Here is a 22,690-nt window from a genome sequence, read left to right as displayed (position 1 = left end):
ATTTTAAAAAGAAAATATTTTTGACTAACTATTAAAATTTTTTAAAAGTAATTCATTGTATATATTTTTTAATTTAATTCATTTTAATTTTTTCAACATATTTGAAATTATTAATCTTTGATTTTCTTATTATTAATTTTATTTTTAAAAGAAAATATTATTAATATTATTAATATTATTATTATTATTATTAATTTCCCTTTATCTTGGTCAAACTAGCCGTAACCATGTCATTTCTAGCTGTTATTTTTTAGCCGTTGAGTCATGGATTCTCTGCCCTCTCTGTTTAATGTGCAATTTAATGTGCAAAATGTGATCTACTCATTCATCTTGTCCTAACGATGAACCACACTGGATGGTTCGAAACGCGTCGACATAAGTTTTTCTATGTGATTTTCGCCGAAGATTCTTAAAAAAAAATTGATATGGATCACAGAAGTCTCAGTTCAATAAATAAATTTTTAACTTTAATTTCCTAGTATTAACAAAAATATTGTAGATTTTTTTGTTTTTATTAATAAAAAATAATAATAAATTTATTATTAGTTTATATTTATTTAATGATGATGATGGTTAACGTTCACTGAGACCAAACTTTGGTCAATCGGAATTATTTAGTTTAATTTAAGATTTTATTCCTATGCTCAAAAAGATAGGAGAGAAGCGAGCTCACTGTAATTTTGACAACGTAAATTGCTAGGAAGGTCAGTATTGCAACAAAGATTTTGAAACTGAGATCTAATATATTCTATTATAGTAATAAAGTTAAAGTAATACAATTTTGAATTAATTGAAAGGCCGTATTTCTATGTCTCAGTCAAATATAACTGTTTCTTGGTCAAATATAGCCATTTCGTGATCAACTATAGCTGTTGGATGATCTGTGTTCTCTATTTAAATTGCTGTCATGATCTAGTTCTTTGTTGGACACCTAATCCTCAATGGGTTAGTGTGGAAGACGAATAGACAAAAGGAGTCCAAGAGACCTTAGGATGTGGAACCCAACAGTCACAACATGTACTATAAATGTATATCAGAGGTTAATAAAATTGTATTCTCATGTTTGATCCTTCAGATTATGTTGCTGCCATGTGTGTGTCTAACATGGTATCAGAGCAGGCGTATTCCTTCCCTGCATAATTACTTTGAGTCATTTGTTTTATGGCCTTTATGTGTAGGTCATTTCTGCCATCACTTATGCATTTCATGAATATTTACTCAGCTAAATTCTAGCTGCAACCTCTATGATTTCTCCGGCCCTATTTTTAGCATTCCTAAAATTAGTTGTAACTCCTTGTATCAATTTTTCTACCATATTTTCTCTCTCGGCTCTCTTCACTCTCTGGGCTCTCTGCCATATGGTATTTTTAATCATTGTTTGTGCCCTCTGCACTCCCTGGGCTATACATAATTGTCCGACTGCATTTTCTCTTCGCTCCTAACAGTTGGCATGCCTGTTAGTGGTCTGGAATCTCTGACCATACATGGGTATCGAAGTATAGAATTTTAAAATGTAGCCAACATATGATTTGTAGCGCAAACATTTGGAATATGGCTCTTCCAAGTGTCATAAACGTTTTATATTCTCCTATACTCCACTGAAAACGTTGTCTCCACTGCAAATGTTTGGTATCCTATACTCCACTGCAAACGTTGTCTCACTGCATCAGTGGCCACGGTCAAGAAATATGAAAATATACGGTGTGAAATGCATTGAATTCTTATGCGAATGTTGTTCTGCGGGATACCTTGTTGCATTGATTCGAGTCACTCTAAAAGTTATCGGTGTGGTGTGATGTTCGTATGATGCCTTCGATGCATTTACATAGAATTCTATGAACGTTATTATGAGAGCCGAATGTTGTTGAAGCTTTGAAATTATCCATAGGTGTATGTCTCACTATGCGTGGAATTGTGTTGGTTCGTATGCATTGAAGTGTGAGATCATGAATCTGGTTGGAGGCTTACCTCTCCATATTCTTTGTTGCAAAAAATTTTGTCATACGCACAGTGAGTCTTATTATACGTTGGTGATAGCATGGATGAATATTGGTGGACCCATAACTATGTTCTTACATTTACGCTGCCTGTTATAAGTCACTGTATACGTTATTGAAGCAGTCTAGTTTCTTGAACGCTGGCATTGAAGTGTTTGTAAGGTTGTTATAAAAGTGTTGTGGTATAAATTTGGTGCATACCCGGCATTGAAGTCTGATTGTTACAACATTCTGTTGGTAATAGTGACTGTATAACTTCTGGTGTAGAATCCCTCTCTTCAAATGTGAATGCCATGCCATGAATATTGAGAGCTAGAGTCTGTTGTGCATATGAATGGTTGTTTATAAGCTATTGTATGATGCGTAAATTTGAAAAACAGAGTCAAGTTTCCAAAATTAGTCTTTCTGCTATGTAAATCATAATTCTCTACAATATTCTCTATTCATGTGTTCTATGTACATATAAAATGAAAGAAGCAACTTTGAAAGAAGATAATGCAGTGGTGATATGGTCAACTTGAGTGTTGGCTTTGGGTGTTGAAGTCCATATGTGATGACGATGTTCAAGTGTAGCTGGCCATAAATTTTATGCATTGGTAAGTTCCTCTACGTTAATTCCTTTTGTGAAGGTTGTGTATGCTGGTATCATACGTTGCCCTAGTCATTGTATTTACACTCAACATTGTATTGTGGAAGCTCTAGAATCTGTCGATTCTTTCAAATTCTCTACGTGTTGCATGAGTTTTGTAATGCTGGGTGAAATGTTGACTTGAGTTGAGTGAGAAAACCATCTGTTGAACAATGCTCGAAGAATGTGACTAATATTGCATATAGGTGGTTATGGACTTCGAATGGTGTGAACGTTGGCTTTGACTGTATTCAATCATGCTTTGCAAGAAACTTTTGAATGGTATTTTTTTTGGTGGATTGATAAATCGTGGTGCCTCCAGCGTAACCATGGTGCGGCGTAACTATGGTGGAGTGTAATCGTGGTGCCTCCACTAAGCATATCCATGATACCAAGTCTCGTGGTGTTGCATGGTCATGTTGACCGGAATTCTTGAATTTAAATGCTCATCATCCACAGAAGCGTTGGAGTTTGTATGTTGAAGGCACTGTAGCCTCGAAGCCTTGTAACATAGAATCGAGATATTGCGATACAGCGATGACATCAGCATTGATATCTACTGAGGAAGTAATCACACAAGTCGATTTTCTAATAAAAAGATTGCATGGGCTCCTACATTTCTCAGAAGCCATTATTCAAGATTTGTATAAAGTCTGCGGGAGAGGAATATCCCATGGAAGCTGTCAAATCGCTTCATGAATCCATACAGCCTTTCATAGTCGGTGATTGTGTCTATTTTCGACCCCAGCAGATTTCAAGGCCAAAGGCGGAAATTTATGCATTGTTTTGATAACTGTTATATATATACGCTATTTTCATAACTATTGTTTTGATATATATATGATGTTCAGCTTTGGCACACCACAATTGCAGCCATTCCACATGCTATCATCAATGGTTACAAGAATGTATTAGCAGTCACTATTGAACTTGACTATTCTTTTCCACTAGCCGTGAAAGTGAAGGAGTATTTGAAGGATCCAAGCAAGTTTGCAGTTGCTGCTACGCCAATGTGGCATTGTATTTAAAACTCAATATAGTTTTTGTCTACATATATATGCATTGATTCCTTGATTCAACTGTTGCATAAGAGTTTGGTGGGTTGTATAAAGGCAATGATTGTTTTGACAAATAAAAGTAATCTTTTGTGGAGAGAAGTTTAGTTGGTTGTATTGTCAGAACATAGTGCTAGTCATGAGTAAACTCTTATTTTTATATGGATTGTAATTGGTGCTTGCTGGTTGCACACTGATCATTTGCTGCACAGGATATTATTGTGTACTGTGAGTGGGTATTACTTTTCTGCATTGAAGCAGTAGTTGTGATCAGTTTTTTAAGGTGTAATTTTGACATTAAAGAAAAAAATGGCCAGAATCAATGAAGTATAAGAGTTCCTCAAAACTCTGATATTGTCTACTACTCATGATACATTAAAAATCAGCAAAGTTTCTCTCACAGACATTCAAGTCTGTCTACAAAATGAACAAGAGAAAATTGACTTTTTGTAGGTCGAATCTCAGCTTCAACAAGAAGAATTAAAACAGAGAAGTCATTCTGAACCTATTTCTGTTCAGAAGATTGAAACAGACTCCCATAAAGCAGCAAGGTTACATGCATATGCAGAAGTTTAGTTTGCACTTCCCAAGCCCATCACCAGACCTTGGGAAGAGCTTGTCCACAACAAAAACAGAACTGGTCTTGGATATGACAAGGACTTGTCCTTTCATATTCCAGACTACTCCAAACCAATCCAATTTCAAAGTGCTATATTTCTTGAGGATGGTTCATCTTCACCTGTTCTTCATGATAGTTCACCTTCAACTATTCTAGATTCTACTCCTCTTCCATAGCAACAACAACAACAACAAATTGTGAAATTCCAACACTATGACCGAGTTGCCCATATGAAAGATCATTGTTTTGATCTTCACCCATGTAAGAACTGTCATAAAACCAGTCATTCTTCAAACAGATGCTTCAAAAACAAACCTCCTGCAAGAACAAAGATTCATCTTGGATGGATCGCTTCTTGGAAATGGGCATCAATAGCCAAGAAGATATTCTAGTCACATGTCAGAACTTGTTCTAGAGTATTGAACAGTCTTGAGTTTTCTCCATCATCTCACCTTGTATCTGACAGGGGGGGAAATGTTGGTCATATACAAGCTTCGAAGCCACGTCAAGCGAGCCTGAGCCACAACCTACCACACAAGTTTTAGAGTTGTAGCAAAAAACAAAGATGCCCCTGAGCATGTTTTTAGTTGGTAATCTGGGACACTTCCTCTAGCAGAAGATGTCAGCTTCTTGCCAGTTTCAGAATAATTCCAGGAACAAAATTGGGGACACTTCCTCTAGCAGAAGACTTCATCTTCTTGCCAGATTTCGAAGAGTTCCAAGAATTGCATTAAGCATTCTAGAGTTGTTGGTCATCCTTAAACCATCACAGGTTGAGACTTCCCTTTTCAGGTTGAAGTTCTCCCTTTTATGTGGGGTGAGACCTCCCTTTCATGGTTGAAGGTTTCCCTCTTCAAAACAATAGGAGCACTTCCTCTAGTATAAGACTTTAGCTTCTTCCCAATTTTGGAAGAGTTTCGGGAAATGCACTAAGCGTTCTAGTGTTGGTAGTCATCCTTAAACTATCGCCCTTTATACCAACATTTCGGAGAGCACATTCATCCTAGTGCTGCCATGTGTTTTTGCACATTTTGTATTAAAGCTCTCTTCTTAGACTCTTACAGAACCCTTCGGATTAAGGGGGGGAATGATGGACACCTAATCCTCAATGGGTTAGTGTCGAAGTCGAATAGACAAAAGGAGTCCAGGAGACCTTGGGATGTGGAACTCAACGGTCACAACATGTACTATAAATGTATATCAGAGGTTAATAAAATTGTATTCTCATGTTTTATCCTTCAGATTATGTTGCTGCCATGTGTGTGTCTAACATTCTTTAACACACTTATTGGTTCCAAATGCGTCAACAAATATATTATTATGTAATCCAAAAACTCTTCTCAAAAAACAAATAATAAATTAAATTGTTTCCTTTGATCATACCAAATGGTAATCCAAAATATCCTTTAAAATTTTATTCATAAAAGGTAATCCAAGAATGTCTAACAAGAAAATGGAATTTCACTCTGCCGCACGTAAAAGTCTTCGCTAATCACATCCAGCTATTTCATTATTTCATTGTCAAAATTAAAAATCATATGCGGCGAATTATATTGATGTCTCCGTGTGGAAATTTAGAAGGACAGTTGGACTCTTAAAAAAACACTGCAGGACTCAAATGCAAACGACACTCGCGTCACTATTTTGTGCAGCAACCGACTTCCTGGAAAAAGATAAACTTTGAAATATTCTTAAAAGAAGAAAACGATATACCTAATTGATCGGCAAAGCCTCTCTACAAGATTTTCCACCACCACGCTATATTGGAAAAATGCTATAAATACCGATCAACTATAACAATATACAACCTAGATCGGCTTTTGGAGCTCTCTACTACCACACAAAAGATGGCTCACCTTGTAGCGATGTCTTTCATTAGTAAGTTATTGCTAGTTCTGCCTGTTAGTTACATTTATTCTATGAATCCCTCTGCTGCCTCATACTATAATTCCCCACCTCCCGAGCCTTACCTTTATAAATCACCTCCTCCTCTATCATATGTTCCATCTCCAGTTCATTATAAGCCACCCCCTGCACCTACACCCATCCCCAAGCCACCAGTAGTGGAGAAACCACTACCCGTGCACAACAAACCTCCTCCTAAGGCGGTGCCAGTTTCTCCTCCATACAAGTACAAATCTCCACCTCCTCCCAAGGTGGAGATTTCTCTTCCAAAACAAACTCTTGCTCCATATGCCAAGCCTCCACCAGCTGAGAAGCCCCTCCCCCCTACTTCACCACCAAAATCATGGACAACTCCTCCCCACCACGAACACCAAAAAGACCATAAACCTTCTCCAGTGACTGTTAGCTTTGCTATGTTCTTCGACATTTGATGGATAAAAATAACTTGGGTAGTGTTGTTTTTGGTTGCATAAGGCTCGCAGCAATTTTTCCCGCTTCCTCCTTCATTTTCCCTACAACTCCACAAAACCCCACTACCCCTATTTTACACCTGCATTTGGCGTAAAAGCCTTGTTCCCTTAGCTCACGAGTGTTTTTTTTTTAAACATTATAGAACCTAATAACTCATCCAAACCCTTTTCGTAAGCCTTTTCATGTATTTTCATTCAACAAACGTGTGCGATTAACTTGGGCCGTCTGATCATTTCCCGCAGATCTGACGGTATTTGCAGCTCCTGTCTTTCGAACTTGCAAGTACGATAGCCCACGGGGAAAGCGGTTTCCCGCCGGACCCACCAGCCACGCGTCAAAATTTTGTTGGATCGCGCGATCGCGTACGAATACCGCCAACCTCCAATGAGCGGTGCGAGGAACCACTTGTCGCTATCCTATACGACCCCCACCCATTAACACCTGCACACCTTTCTCATGCGATGACCGTTGGATCTACCTACCCACAATCCAACGACCCTCGTTCATCTGCTCCCGTTTTCTCCCGATAGCCACTCTAAGTTGATCTCTGTCATTCGTTTACATCCCCCAACGGCCAGTATTGCCTTCCCGTCGTGCCCATGCATTAGCCATGTAGTCTTGGTGCCCTGACCTCTACCATGTTTCTGAAGGAAGAAGGAGGCGAGAATCTAGTACCCTGCGCCATTACTCCTCAACTACCTCATTGAACAGACAACACGACCAGCGAAGGAAAGTACTACCTCGAGCAGTTGAATTCATTTACCAGTTATGGAGTTTTTCCTAGACGGTACTCTACCTACTCAAGAAGGACATCAGAATATCTAAAAAAGGCTGATTTTGTTCATTATAGCATAAAGTTTGCAGCAGAGGCCCATATTAGATTGTAAATGTGGTTGGTGGTCCATTATGACCCCTCCACACATAGGATAGTAGATATTTTTGTAATCAACCTCCATATATACCCAGAAATAAGATGTAATGAGGGTTGATGGATATTGTTTTGATGTAAAGTTCAACTTCTGGAGACTGTAACTATTGTGATGCCTGCAGTGTGTGGTCTTCAATTTCAGCTAATACAAGCTTCCTTTGTTGTTAATTGCTCACTTTCCACTTCTTCTTTGTTCCAGGATGTGCCTATATTTCATTTTTCATGTGCTCTTGATGTTTAGCATTAGAAGGGTTGTCATCCCACCTCTGTGTTAGAATCTAGTTAGTATTATTGAATGTGTATGCAAGTTTTTGTTGTTTTAATGCCTGAGAGATGTCATCCTGTCTGTGCATTAGCAAATAGATTTGCAGACCTCTTTACTGGTTTCAGCTGGCCATCACAGGGTCCTGTGCATCTGGTGGTGTGATCAATATTCTCCATTTACACCTGTTCCTCAAACTATGAGCAATTGGTGGTCTAAAGCCTTGTAGTCTAGGGGTGTTCACCCATGTCTGGGGTTCAGCAAGTAGAAGTGGTTATCTGGCTTGAATATGCATCATTCTTTCCATTCATCCACCATTGTCCAACATTTTTGTTGAGTTTGTAATGTTCCCGAGCATCTCTGATATACAACCTAGGAGAGTTTCTTGGGGTGATAACATCAATTGGCGCCGTTGTCAGGGAGAGGAGATTGAAGCTCAACTTCCCTTGGAAAACAACACAATGCCAAGCTTTGATGATAGACAAGGTTTGGACACATTTTCTGGTTGTAATCATCTATCTAGCGACTCCACTGGAGGAAGACCAACCTTTGGTGACTCCACATTGAAGTTCTGGCTCAGTTTGTGAGACATACTCGAAGAAATTCTTAGAAATCACCAGTTGTATCAGTGTCTGACCCTAAGAGGACTGTCAAATCGAAGAAAGCATCACAGAAAGGAACATCAGATCAGGTAAGCATAAGAAAAATCATGCATCTCTGAAAGATAAAGTTATTGTTGAAGATATACAATTTGAATATTTAGAACCCAGCACTGTTAATAAAGAAATTCCTTCATAGATTAATACAGCCCCTTGTGTAGTTAGTTCCTCTTTGAGTCTCAGTCTAAAGAAAGATTCCCATTCAGTTCAAAACATCCCTTTGTCTCTGCCCTCCATCACATTACTTCCTACCATTCAATCTGCTAGTAGCCCTCCACATATCCCAATCATGGCAGGCCAGCAAGCACCCATGAAGATAGAAAGAATTGTTGCTGCTAGATGTGGACCTTTGGTCTTGCTTGTTCCTTTAAATCCTATGCCTGTGGGAGAATATCAAAAATATATGCCTAAGTTCACTAGCACAGAGGAAGTGATAGCATAAGAACACCTTGAAGCTTTTTATAGTTATGTTGATAACTTAGATATAAGCAAAAATGATGTATGGATTTGAGTTTTTGTCCAGAACCTTGATGGAGAGGCCAGAAAGTGGTTCAGAGAACTAGCCGCTAGACCTATTACTGATATTGAAGCCTTAGATGATGCATTTTTGAAGCATTGGGAGATAAAAAAGACATGTTGTATTACCATACAGAGTTTGGTAACCTGAAGAGGGAAAATGGGGAATCATTGCCTGATTTTAATAAAAGATTCAATCGTATGTATAGTAAGATACCAGCTAAGGTAAAGCCTACCCCCACCTCTGCCAAACTCACTTATGCCAATGCTTTTGACTCTGATTTCTGCCTGTTATTGAGAGAAAGAAGATGTGCCGTTGTCGCTGATATGCAGGATGCAGCACTAGAAGTGGAATCCAATATTATGGCTGCAGAAAAGCTCAAAAGTCAAGCTGATAGGAGGAGGTAGAGAGGCCAGGCTTCTACCTCCTCTACATCATCTTCAGAGCCTAAATTAGACAAAATGACTAAGATGATAGAGTTATTGGCTACTAAAATTTCGAAGCTAAAGGTTGAACACAAATCAAGAAAAACAAGGCAGCAGAACACATTTGCTCCAAGAAATCCCAATCTATTCAGAAGAGCAAATGAACAGTTGCAAATTATTCGGAGGGGAAAATAACCAAATGAAAAAAGGAAAGTTAAAGTTCCTTTCCAAAATGTAGTCATGGAGGAGGAATATTTGAAGATGAGGATGAAAGTCACGGCATGGAAGATAAAGGCAATGCTGCCTTTTTGAAATTGGCTAAATATGAAGAATCTTTGCTGTAGGAACAAGACAGTCAAGAGTGGGACAGAGAGGCTGTACTACAAACTGGTGAATAGCAAGGATACAATATGAGGTCAAATGCGAAAAATGTCAAAGAGAATACTACCCAAAGAGCTGTTGTCCAAACAGAGTCACGAAATATCAGGCAGAAAAGGCCAGCAGTTGACCCAGTCATCCTCAAAGCTCTAGTTCAAGAGGTAAGAGGTTCTGATAAGTTACCATCCTCTTTCAACCTAGAGTAAGAAGTTTAGAAATTAAAAATATCCGTGCCTATGGTAGAGTTGGTAAAGAGTGAAGTATTTAGAAAGCCTATCCGTGAAGCTGTTGAGCTGGAAACCACACAAACCTCCACTGACTCTGTCAATTTGCAAGATGACAAGCTTGCCATTGTGCTTAGTCCCATGGTTGAACCTGCTAATAGTAATTCTCCATATTTTTATGTCTCCTTGACCATTCATGAAAAAATCCTCCACAATTTCCTGCTAGACACAGGGGCCAGCGACAATTTGATTCCTAAAGCTGTCATGGAAGAGTTAGGCCTTGATATCACCAGACCCTATCATGATTTATTATCTTTTGATTCAAGGAAAGTGAAGCGCCTAGGATTAATCAAAGACTTTGCCATTACCTTAACTTAGCTTCCCATGAAGAGTATGATGATGGATATTGTGGTAGCAGATGTCCCTCCTAAGTTTGGCATGTTGTTGTCCAGAGGATGGATTAAAAGACTAGGTGGGACATTACAGAATGATCTATATTATGCCACTGTCCCAGTTTTTGGAGGAGAAAGCAGGAGATTGTACAGAGAAGCACAGTTGGCATACATCATCAGTGATGAGAAGAACCCTACTAATCATCCCATTTATGCTATGGACATGGATTTGGAGCATGTATTCTCCAAATAGAAGAGTCTCAGAAGGCCTCAATGCAGCTCAGGAAACCAACAAGTCAGGCAGAGAAAGAGCAAGGAAGTCAGGTTTGGGAGATGTTCTTTGATGGAGCATGTTTGAGGGAGACTGCAGGAGCATGGGTGGTGCTGATATCTCCAGAGCGAAAAAGCACACAACTGTCTTTTAAGCTGGCTTTTCAAGTCACAAATAACATAGAAAAATATGAAGCTGTGCTATTGGGCCTTATTGCAGCAAAAGAAAGAGGAATTAAGAATCTAAAAGTGTTTGGAGATGTTGATTTGATCATTCACCAAGTAAATAAAACATTTCAAGAAAAGCACCCAAGGCTGAAAGCGTACAGAGATGAGGTATGGAGAATCAGAGATTCTTTTGATTATTTCTGTATTTCATATATTCCTAGAGCCCAAAATCAGCTTGTTGATTCCTTTGCTATGTCTGATAGTTTATTTATCCCTCCAATGCCTCTGAGACTAAGTTATGAAGTCCAAATTAAATATAGACCATCCTTGCCTGATAATGTCCACCATTGGAAATTTTTTGATGATGATGATGAGATAAATAGGTTTCTACAAGTCATTGATGAGTTTTCTGATATGAAAATTGATCAAGATAATGAAGCCTTGGAAGAAAACCCCCAATCCTAGCTTAGAAATAAAGTTGGTAAAGATAGCATTATCCAGCTTCCCAACAATCATATTCCTAAGGGTTTAATTCCTCTAGAAAGACTGTTTGACCAGAATGATATGCCTTACAAAGCTGCGCAAAATGAAGACCAATCTACAATCTATAAGCATGATATAGGGAGTCCAGGTCAGCCTAGATATATAAATTTGTCCACTCATCTATCTGCTGACCAAAGTTCTGAATATTGCAAATTAATGAAGCAATTTGCTGATGTGTTTTCCTGGGAGTATAGTGATCTAAGAACGTATGATAAGAAGGTAATTCAGCATAAAATCCCTCTAGAGAAAGACACCATTCCTTTTAAACAGAAGCTGAGACCAATAAATCCTATGCTTCTTCCTCTAATTGAAAAAGAAATTAAAAAGTTATTGGTTGCCAAGATCATAGTCCCTCTTAGATATTCAAAATGGGTAGCTAATTTGGTGGTGGTGAGGAAGAAAAGTGGAGAAATCAGACCGTGTGTTGATTTCGGAAACTTAAACAAATGCTCAGAGAAAGACAATTACCCTCTACCCAAGATGGAACATTTACTGCAGAAGGTCTCAGGAGCCAAAGTAATGTCTTTCCTGGACGGATTTTTAGGTTTTAATCAGATTGTTGTTCACCCAGATGACCAAGAGAAGACTACATTCACCACTCCTTGGGGCACTTTTATGTATGCCAAGACTCCTTTTGGATTGATGAATGTTGGAGCCACCTTTCAGAGAGCTATGGAGCCACCGTTCAAATCAACAAACAACTCGTGCTTTTTCCACACACTGTTATGGTAATCCATGCTTCCTCCACACACTGGTCCAAACTTTGTTGATAAAATATAAGGTTGCAGTTCCTCATAGGTCAGCCACACAACACATTCCAACACAGTCCTCTTCTTACTTTAGATGCAAAAATGTGGGCAATCGCATGAAATACGTATTAACGTATATGCTCCAAAAGACCACAGGAATCACTGATCAACACTTTATTTGAACACAATTATTATCACAACACATTCCAATGCAGTCAACTTCCTACTTTAGATGCAAAAACATGGGTAATCGCATGAAATCAGTATCAAGCTATATGCTCCAAAAGACAATAGGAAATCACTAATCAACACTTTATTTGAACACAATTATTAGTCCCTCCAGTACACAGTTTGCGTTAAAAAAAAGATCGCTCTAGGTTAAACATGGAGAGAACTAGTCCATAAACACTATGCCTATTAAGGGATAATGTTGGTTTAATATAATATAATTTGAAAACTTCTAACAAATACACAAAAAAATATTGAGCACTGGCGACTTCCCCACACGTAACAATATGGGTGCACTTCTCCCATGCATAGCAACAAATGCACAAAATTGGATGATGATTATCCACACAGAGGCTCTTTAACACCAATCTTAACTCTTTGCAGAGCTTGAACTCACACAAAACATTTCTCAAGTATGTAACTCAGTCAAAGCTTCACACAGTCGCCAAAAAAATTTCACTTCATTATGTAATTTATGGATAGAAACCCTACTACAAACACAACAATGATACACTCTCAACAAACACATATACTCTTTATTGGTTAAAAGTTGGAAGACATGTGATATATTCAACAAACTTGCTCATGTGAGGGCTTCACCTATAGAATGCTCTGCACATTCATCATTAATCACTATGAATAAATAGTTTACAAGCAAATAGGGAGGTTAGAACAACCACCTCGAAAATAGGAACAAATTTTTAATCTAAGTCTCACACGTAACTAATGAATTGACTAATGAACTGATTCTCTCCAAGAATACATTTCTTCATTAATTTTAACACCCCCCCAATGGAGAAAGGGTTCACTAGCACTCCTAACATCTCGCTAATTCTTGTAAGAGCCTTAGTTGCTAAATAACTTAAATTTAATTCTTGTAAGAGGCTTAGTAAAAATATTTGCAGCATTGTCACAAGTATTACAATATTCAATACGGATTTTACTTTGACTGAACCTTCTCCCTAACAAAGTGAAACTGTGTATCAGTATGCTTTGAGTTTTTATGAAACATTAATTATTTGCAAGTTTGATTGAGCTCTAGTTATGACGTCTGATAACGGCTGCATCTTTTTATTCTTCTCCAGCACCTTGGAGAAGTCTCCTCAACCAAACTAACTCACATGTTGTTGTGCACATTGCTTGATACTCTACTTTTGCTGAAGACAAGGATATAATTTTATGCTTCTTGCTTCTCCATGCAATGACCCAAGACCCAATGCTGAATTCATACCCTGTTATGGATCATCGGTCATCTAGATTTCTAGCCCAATCTGAGTCTAAGAAACTTGTCAATCTAACATCAAATGAATCAATATATTTAATACCAAAGACTAAGGTTCCTTGAGGATACCTTAAGATGCCTTTTGTTGCAACCCAATGATTTTCAAGAGGCTTTGACAGGAATTGGCTCAATACACTGACTGCAAAAGCCAAATCCGGCCTAGTTGTAGTCAAGTAAATTAGACTCCCAACCAGTTGTCTATACAGTGTTGCATCAAACTCCTTTGAACCATCATATTCTAAAGTTTTGTATTCTACTGTAAAGGCACTATGTTGCCTTGCACTGATCCATTTTGAAATTTTTCAATAGACTCCTAACATACTTTCCCTGAGATAGAAAATTTTGGCCAGAATCCCTCCAGACTTCAAGACCCAAATAATAGTGTAACTCTCCAAGGTCTTTCATCTCAAAAACATGTGACATCTGATTTTTTATTTCTTTAATGAGTTCATCAACACTTCCTGTAATAATAAGATCGTCTACATATAAAAGAATCAAAACAATTTTACCCTTTTCATCAAATATGGTATACAAATTAGGGTCATTCTTGCTTCTTTTATAATAATGGTGTATTAAAAATGTATCAATTTTATCATACAACAACCTGGGTGCTAGTTTTAGTCCATACAATGCTTTCTTCAATCTAAAAACTAATTGTTCCTCCCCTTGTTTAACAAACCCTTTAGCTTGCATTAAATACACTTCTTTGAATTCGCCATTTAAGAATGTGGATTTGTGATCTAGCTATTGTATCATCCAATGATGTTTGGTACCTAAAGAAATTAACATTCTAAGTTTGTTTAATTTAGCTATAGGGGCGAACGTTTCCTCATAGTCTATGCCTTCTTTCTACGAGTAGCCCTTTGCAACCAACCTAGCTTTATATTTGTTTATGCTCCCATCTTCTTTAAATTTAGTCTTGTATAACCATTTGCAAACTATGGGTTTTTTTCCTTTAGGTAGTTCAACCAGATCCCAGGTTTTGTTTTCAAGTATTGACTCATAGTCCTCTTCCATGGCTTGCCTCCATTGACTGTATTGACTTTTTTCTTTATAATTAGAGGGCTAAATAACATTTAACAAACTAGTTATAAGAGTATGATCCCTATATCTTGCTAGTAATTGAATTTTCCTACCTAATCTCCTGAGTGGTGGAATGGCTTCAAATATGTTATGAACATCCCTTGGTGGACTTGGCCTCCTACCTACATTTGTACCATCCACATCTTCCTTTTTCTATTGTTGTTGTTGTTGTTGTTGTTGTTGTTGTTGTTGTTGTTGCTACTATTACTGTTGCTCATGGTTGTCCCTTTCATCACTTCCATCTTCCAACAAAAAGGCATGTGCCATTATTCATTGCCTCTATCATGGTTTCCATCATCAACCTGCTCATGGAATACTACATCTCTACTTGCAAACACTTTATGAGTAGAGGGATTAAACAATTTATAAGCTTTAAACTCAGTGCAGTACCCAACAAAAATGCATTCAGTGACCTTTGAATCTAGTTTCTTCCTATCCTCTTTTGGAACATGAGAAAAAGCATTGGAGCCAAAAACTCTTAAATGATTAACTGCGGGCTTAAAACCTAATAAAGATTCGAATGGAGTTTTAAAATCATGGCTTTTTGTTGGACTCCTATTCTTCAAATATAATGTAGTATTTATTGCTTCTTCCCACAAGCCATTAGACAGGTTCTTATCTTTTAACATGCTTCGAGCACACTCCACAAGGGTGCTATTCTTCCTCTCTAAAACCTCATTCTGTTGAAGAGTGTGAGGTACTGTGAACGATTGAACTATCCCATGGTCCTTGCAATATTTGATGAAACCGCCATTCTCGTATTGTCCCCCTTTATCTGAGCAGAGAATTTTGATGAATTTTGTTGTCTATTTTTCAATCATGCTTCTGAACTCTTTGAAATATTCAAAAGTATGACTCTTCTTTCTGATGAAATATACCCAAGTAAATCTCCTTAAATAATCAACAAATAATAAGAAATAATAGGCACCTCCTAATGACCTTGTTTGCATCGGCCCACACAAATCAGTGTGCACAAGCTCTAGTATATCTCTCATCTTTCTATCTACATTTGTAGGAAACTCATCTCTATGCATCTTCCCAAAAACACATGCTTCACAATCAACATGAACATTCTTTAAAACAAGAAGACCATTGACCATACCTCGTTTATGAAGTAACAACAGGTCATTGAAATTGATATGACCGAATCTTTGATGCCATAAGTCTTCTGCAGTCATAACTGATCTAGTCAAGGCTTGGTGTGGTGTGCTTCTTACATTCAACTTATACAATCCTCCCACTCAAATACCTAATGCAATTCCATTCATATGATACATTAGATCTTTAATAACACAATAGGACTTTAGAAACTCTACCTTAAGGTTTTGATCTTCTATCATACAAATAGAGGTCAAGTTATTTTTTATTTCATGTACATACATTACATTTTGAATATGTCTAATATTTCTGTAAGGCAAAATGACAGAGCATTACCATACCCTTTGATATGGTACCCTCTATCATCATGGAGGTAGATATTTGCACCATTGTTGGTTTCTTTAAAATTCTCAAACCAATGTCTATTACCTGTCATGTAAGTGGAAGCTCTTGAGTCCACAAACCAAGTTTCTTCTTCATCATCCTCAACAGAGAACGCAGAATCAGACACAAGAAATTTGAGATTCTAATTCTAGTCTTCATAAGAACAGTGTCCTGAACGCTTCTTATGTTTATGGTGACCTTCATCAAACTTCTTCTTCTGGTAGTTTTTAGCTATGTGACCAAATCTACCACAATAAAAACATTTGGGCCTTGAATCACTTATGTTTGAGGACATACCTTGAGGTGGTTTTCTTTGCGGTGTACTTCTACCTTTTTGTCCTGCATTTTCCTTCCCTATGAGGGGCTTCTTTTTTGCCATTAGAGAAAGCTATGAACTCTAGGGTTTTAGAGTCATCTGCCTCCCTTCCTCTTGCATCGGGATTCCTGTCAATTCTTCGACAATGGGGGCTTTCTCTCTCGCATTCAAACCTATGATAAACATCTTATAGTCATCAGTCATACCATTCATGGTAATCGTGACAAGATCAGTGTTTCACAATGTCTCTCCCATGTCACCCAACTTATCTCTGAGCTCCTTGATTCAAGAGATGAATGGAGCCACTGATTCATTCTCCTCCATTTTAATGGAGAGAATATTTCTTTTCAAAAACAACAGGCGATTTGTGTTTTTGATCTCGTACAGGTCTTTGAGGATTTCCTGATGTGGTTTGTTGATTTACATTCACGGATGTGAGGGATAATACAATCTTTCACTGAAAATATTAACAACACTTTTGCTTTTTTCTCCCTCTTTTCCTAGTCCTAGATTGTTGTTATTGTTCCGCCTATAGCTAGGGTCAACTTCAACTCATCACTGTTTGCAATCGTCCATGCGTTTTTCCCCTCTAACACTATTTGCGACTTAAATTTTCAATTAGAGTAATTGGATCCGTCGAGCTTATTTCTCCCGTTCAGATATGCCTCTACCATCTGGTTATTCATCTGGACACGTCTCCCATAAAAAATAAAAAAAATCGACCTCCAGGAATTAAAACACGGATCTATCTCAAGATCCAAGGAGAAATCTCAAAAAAATGGGTTATCTCCTAATAAAAAACAACTCCTTTAATTGGATGCAAAAAGAACAAAATCCACCCTTTTGATTTTTTATAGAAACCCTCCTTTTTTTTCTAGATGTGACTCCTTTTTTGACATGTATAAAAAAAAATTTATCACATGTGCCCAAAATTTAAAAAAAATGTTATAACACCTCCCCCGCCCCCAAAAAATGCCATTCTTTTTTCTAGATGTGACTCCTTTTTTGACGTGTATAAAAAATCTTTATCACATTTGCCTAACATTTACAAAAAAAATGTTATAACACCCCCCCTCGCCCCAAAAAAAAGCCAAGGGTTTCAATACACCTTGCTCTCGCCCTTCGAAATTTAGGCCTTTTGACTTTTGGCCACCACTTGACCTCCAACACCTTCTTTGTAAATCGAGTTGCCACCATGTCCGACCTCCGTTATAGTGAGCTCCACTGGGTGCAGCCACTTGCCTCCAACCCGACCTGCACACCACGAGTTTTTTTGTGCCTCTATGTTACTGGATTTGTGGATCGGTCACCACTCAGCCTTCTAAACATCCTTTATCCATTTGAATTCTACTCGAACAACATAATTTCACCCAGGCACTTTCATGCCTCAAAGTCACCATATCATGCAACGACTTGATGGGAGTAGCGCAACAATTTTAATGCCACAAGTGGGCGCAAGTCACTCTGCAACCTCCACGCCATCAATTGACACCGGCAATCCACTGCTGCTGTAGCTATTTCTCATAAATCCACAATGATCCACCAGTGTTTCATATCTCAACGACCACCGTGAGTAGGCACCCTTGCTCTAGTAGTAACCTCCATGTGGGAAACCTCCACGGATTTACTTTGGATATAAGCACGATTTTATGAGACAAGTTGTAATTGCTATTGGGACAGTCTCATTTTTGTTTACTGCGATCTTTTCACTTAGCATTAGCGACCAACAGATTTGACCCCCATGCAACACACTGGAAAATCTGACTCCAACTGCTACAGATTCACTCAAACAACAACTCTAACTGCTCTCGTGCAGATGACACAACACCTCGATCCAAACCACCTCACCTCACTGTGCCAAGACACCACGATCTTTGATGGTAACTACCCATAAATCCATAATATGGCATACTTCACACCACAAGCTCGACGTTCAATGGGCTTGTCAACAGAGCAACACGACTTCTACATCGAAGTTCACGCTGATGGCTTGTGCTGCAAGAAATCTCTCTAAGATAAGGTCGAACAACGCGAATTTCTCTCTAGGAAGGGTGTTGGTCAACACCTAAAAGTCCATTTTCTGAGAAAAAATGAGCACGGATGAGATTAAACTTCAGAGAAAAAATAATCCCCGTGCTCCGCCTCCTCACCAGACCTTCTTTGCACCACTCAGCGCCACAATCTTGCCCCAGGCACTCACCCAATCACCAAAGCACTCTAGCTTTACCTCACTCAACCCTGAAGCTCTGATACCATGTTAAGAACTAGAAGATACATGATATATTCAATAAACTAAGCAGCTCTTAGGTGAGGGCTTCACCTTCAGACTTCCTCTCGCAGAACACTCTACACATTCATCATTAATCACCATGAATAAATAGTTTACAAGCAAATAGGGAGGTTAGAACAACCACCTAGAAAATAGGAACAAATTCATAATCTAGTCTCGCACATAACTAAGAACTGACTCTCTCCAAGAATAAATTTCTCCATTAAAATTTAACACTATTTCCCTCAGCCCTCCCATAAGGGGCCAATCCTAGTCCCATACGGGCTTTGATACCAACATAAATTTGCATAAGCCAATCAAAATTATATTCACATTAAAATAATAATACAATATAAATACAATAAGTTATGTCTCGTGATAACTAATCTATCTTAGACATAGTTCAGTGAATATCTCAACCACACACCAATCTAGGAAGCTCACTGGTTGGAGAGAATCTCTAAACCAACTAAACCTCAACAAACTCCTAAACACTAAGAGGAGAATTTTATAGTTACAAAGCATCACAACTAAGACAAGTGGTAATTATGTTTCTAAGTAAATCTTATATAAATAGTGGAACCATATGGCTTGAATAGAGAATTGGTTGAACTTTTAATAATAAAAAAATTTACATAAATAATTTTATTTCCAAATTTATGTTTAAAATCATGTTTTTCATTTTTTAATATTATTTAATGCAAAGCTTAAAATAAATTAAAGTTTTAATTTCTGAAATATTTTTTTATAATTTTTACAATATAGAGGGTTCAAATTCTTTTTTTTTTTATAAAATTTAATTTATATTTAATAATTACAAAATAATTATTATTCTTTTTAACAAAATTCAAATTTTTATATACATACTTCAGTTATAACAGGTATATATAATTTCTCCTGATGGGGTGCAATGACGAATGGAGCAAGATGCTCACCACCATTAATCTCATAATTTCACATTTACGATTGAAGGATGCACCAAGAGTCCCACATGCATGAGCAAGTAGTCCTACAGTTGGGATAGGGTTTATGTATTAGTGTTGATGGGTGGTGAATTCATTTGTGGAGGAAGGGTAAGAGTCGAGGTGAGGTCCCCAGTCTCCTGAAGTAAATAATTCATGTAGGTGGTCTCTGTAGAGGTTTGTGGGTAGTGGAGGGTTGATATTGGGTGTAAGGAATTTAAAGATGCTCATTCCTTCTAGAGAGTGGTTATTTTGGTCATTAGCAAAGTGTGAACTTGCTAGCTAGTGGATATCATCAATTCAAAGGTCCTAGTGGTGTTTTCACTCCATATTCTTTATGTGGTCTTCCTGGTCTCACCTTTTTTTTACTTGGGTTTCTTGTTTAGTTGCTCTGGAACCTTTGGTTTCAAGGGGCTAGATTCTTAGTCTCTATGGGTTATGTTTCTTTTGTGTTATAAAGAAAATTTCGGGATTGCTAGCGTAGTTTGGTGTAGGGGTTTATGTCAGCTTATTTTATGATGTAAGGAAGGTGTGATTGGGTATAGCTCGAAGTATTTGTGAGCGTTGGACTGTGTGTTTTTATTTGTGTGGTAAGGTAATTATTGAGGGTGGGAAATGGGTAATGATCTGTGTTCCCTTCAGTTTTGAATTCTCTTGGTCAATGGTGGCACCTTTCTTGTTCAATGCTCAAGAGCGAAGAGTCTCTTCTAGCGGAAGTATTGTCATACACTCTCTCTTGTGGGTCTGCGTCTAAGGTTAAGTGTTATGCTTGATTCTTCTATGATGTCACATTCCCCTTTAATACTGACAAAAAATAATAATAGAAACTTTTTTCTTTATTACAACAAGAAGTACCGTCTTATTATTACTTACTCGGTTTCAGTGTTACCCACTTCACACTCAATCTTAGTGAGGGAAATAAAAGAGCAATAATCTTCATTTTACCATTTACTTGAACCTATGATGTGCACCTACATACTTCCCTCAGAACTTTATGTATGACCTATGGTATTACCACTAGCATGAATATCTAGTTATAATGCCAAGATCTTATTGTAAAGCATAAATTAGGAATTGATTCATTGTATATATATCATGTTAGATAGACATAATATTAAGGTGTAGTATTTTAAAACTTTAAACTCTTAATACACCTTGTTCTTCTGAATATCATTACTTTACTTCATGATTTTCTCTCTTGGCTTATATAGTTGGTATAACCCTTATTGGACAATAATGATATGTGAGGGTGCATCGTGATACAAGGGTCTACCTTAAATATTAATTGTATTAGCAGTCCTTCTTGCACTAAAAAGGTTTTACTCTAGTTTAATACATAAGCTTGGGGAGTGGTAAGCTTTAATATTCCATTATGTCTCATCCCTATGGTTTTATTTCCGACGCACAAAAACTTGAGGCGCTTGCACATGAATTCTAATGGTGATGCGAAGTCATATGCCTGGGGGGTCGTGTGCCTAATCTTTTCTTGCCACCACATCAAGCGTCATGTGAATATCAAATGGGGGTTCAGTCATATGCTTAGGGCATGGCGAGGATGGTTCGAGGTGATCTATGGTCCCTCGTGCTTCTCTCTCAAACCCTAAGGCCTCCTTCATGACTATCCCCTTGAAATTTGCTAGGTAATCTATCCTTTGAGCGTTGTAAAGTGGTAGCAAGGGAGGTTTGGCAGCTACATTTTTTTACCATTTTTTCATGTCAATTCATCAATTCCATTCTCTTGCAAACACATTATTGAATGGTTGGGGTTTTATGACTTTACAATCTCACCTATTTATACCCTACCCATTGTCACTTTTTCAATAGGAGACAATTGTGTAGTTAACATTAAAATCTTAGCCTTCCCTTATGGAGTTCATATTTCGATCCCAACTGCAAGAATGCATATCAGCCATCTCTCCTCGACAAATATTGCTCGAACTTCATAGCTAAGGTTACCTTAAGCATTTTTCTTATAGATTGGCTCTTCGGAATGAAAAATTTGATATTGTCTATAATTATCGAAATATTTTTCCTTATTTGTCCTTTAATTGGAAAGTATGTGTTTCTTTCCAAAGAGAATGTGCATCAGAAATTGGTGCTTCCATGGATTCTCTATTTCTTATTTTTTCGAGACAATTTCATATGGTCGAACAAGCTCATGGATTACTCTAGCACCCAACCATTAGGTACTTCTATCTGGTATTAGCTGCTTACATTCTCTTTTTTCTTTCACGACCTAAACTAAGATTATTTGGATTATATTCATGAATGATATATTTTATTTTGTTGTATATCTTCTGACCCTCCTCCCAAATAGAAGGGAATCCCACGAATCGGCTCTGTTACAGGTATCCATTTATCTTCCTTCTCTTTGGGTCTGTAGTTTAACTGGGACCATTACCTATTCTAGTAAACAATTCCTCATGCATTTTGATTTTTCTTTTTCTCTTCCCTACGGGTATGGAGACTACATCAATGATTACCTTATTTTATGTCATCTCACCTATTCCAAGGAATCAACTTAGTGCTCAAAACCTATACCAGTGTGTATATCTCAGCAACTTGAATCCAACACAACTCGTTTCACTCAAAACCAATATCGTATGCTCCTGATATCAAATTTTGATTGATTTTCCAAACAACTGATTTTTTTGTAAAATTGAGTTTCAAGTATGCCCAGTCAGTAGTCTGTACACTCACTAGGTAGGTGACTGGGTAGTTGATTGTTTATTTTATGGGCCAATTATTTGTTAACGAATGTCTTTTTCTTATTGGCTCATAAATGGTGCAATTCTATTGGTTGTGGGTTTGTTGAGGTGCTCTAATGCTGGAGAGCCACGTGGGCCAATGGCTGACTACCACGTGGCCTCCCAAGTGT

This window comes from Pinus tabuliformis, chromosome 9 (genome assembly GCF_031772625.1).
Source record: "Pinus tabuliformis cultivar Carrire ecotype Pingquan chromosome 9, CPIR1, whole genome shotgun sequence".
NCBI classification, from domain to species: Eukaryota; Viridiplantae; Streptophyta; class Pinopsida; order Pinales; family Pinaceae; genus Pinus; species Pinus tabuliformis.
The sequence above is the reverse complement of the archived record's forward strand: the minus strand, read 5'-3'. Positions refer to the sequence as shown.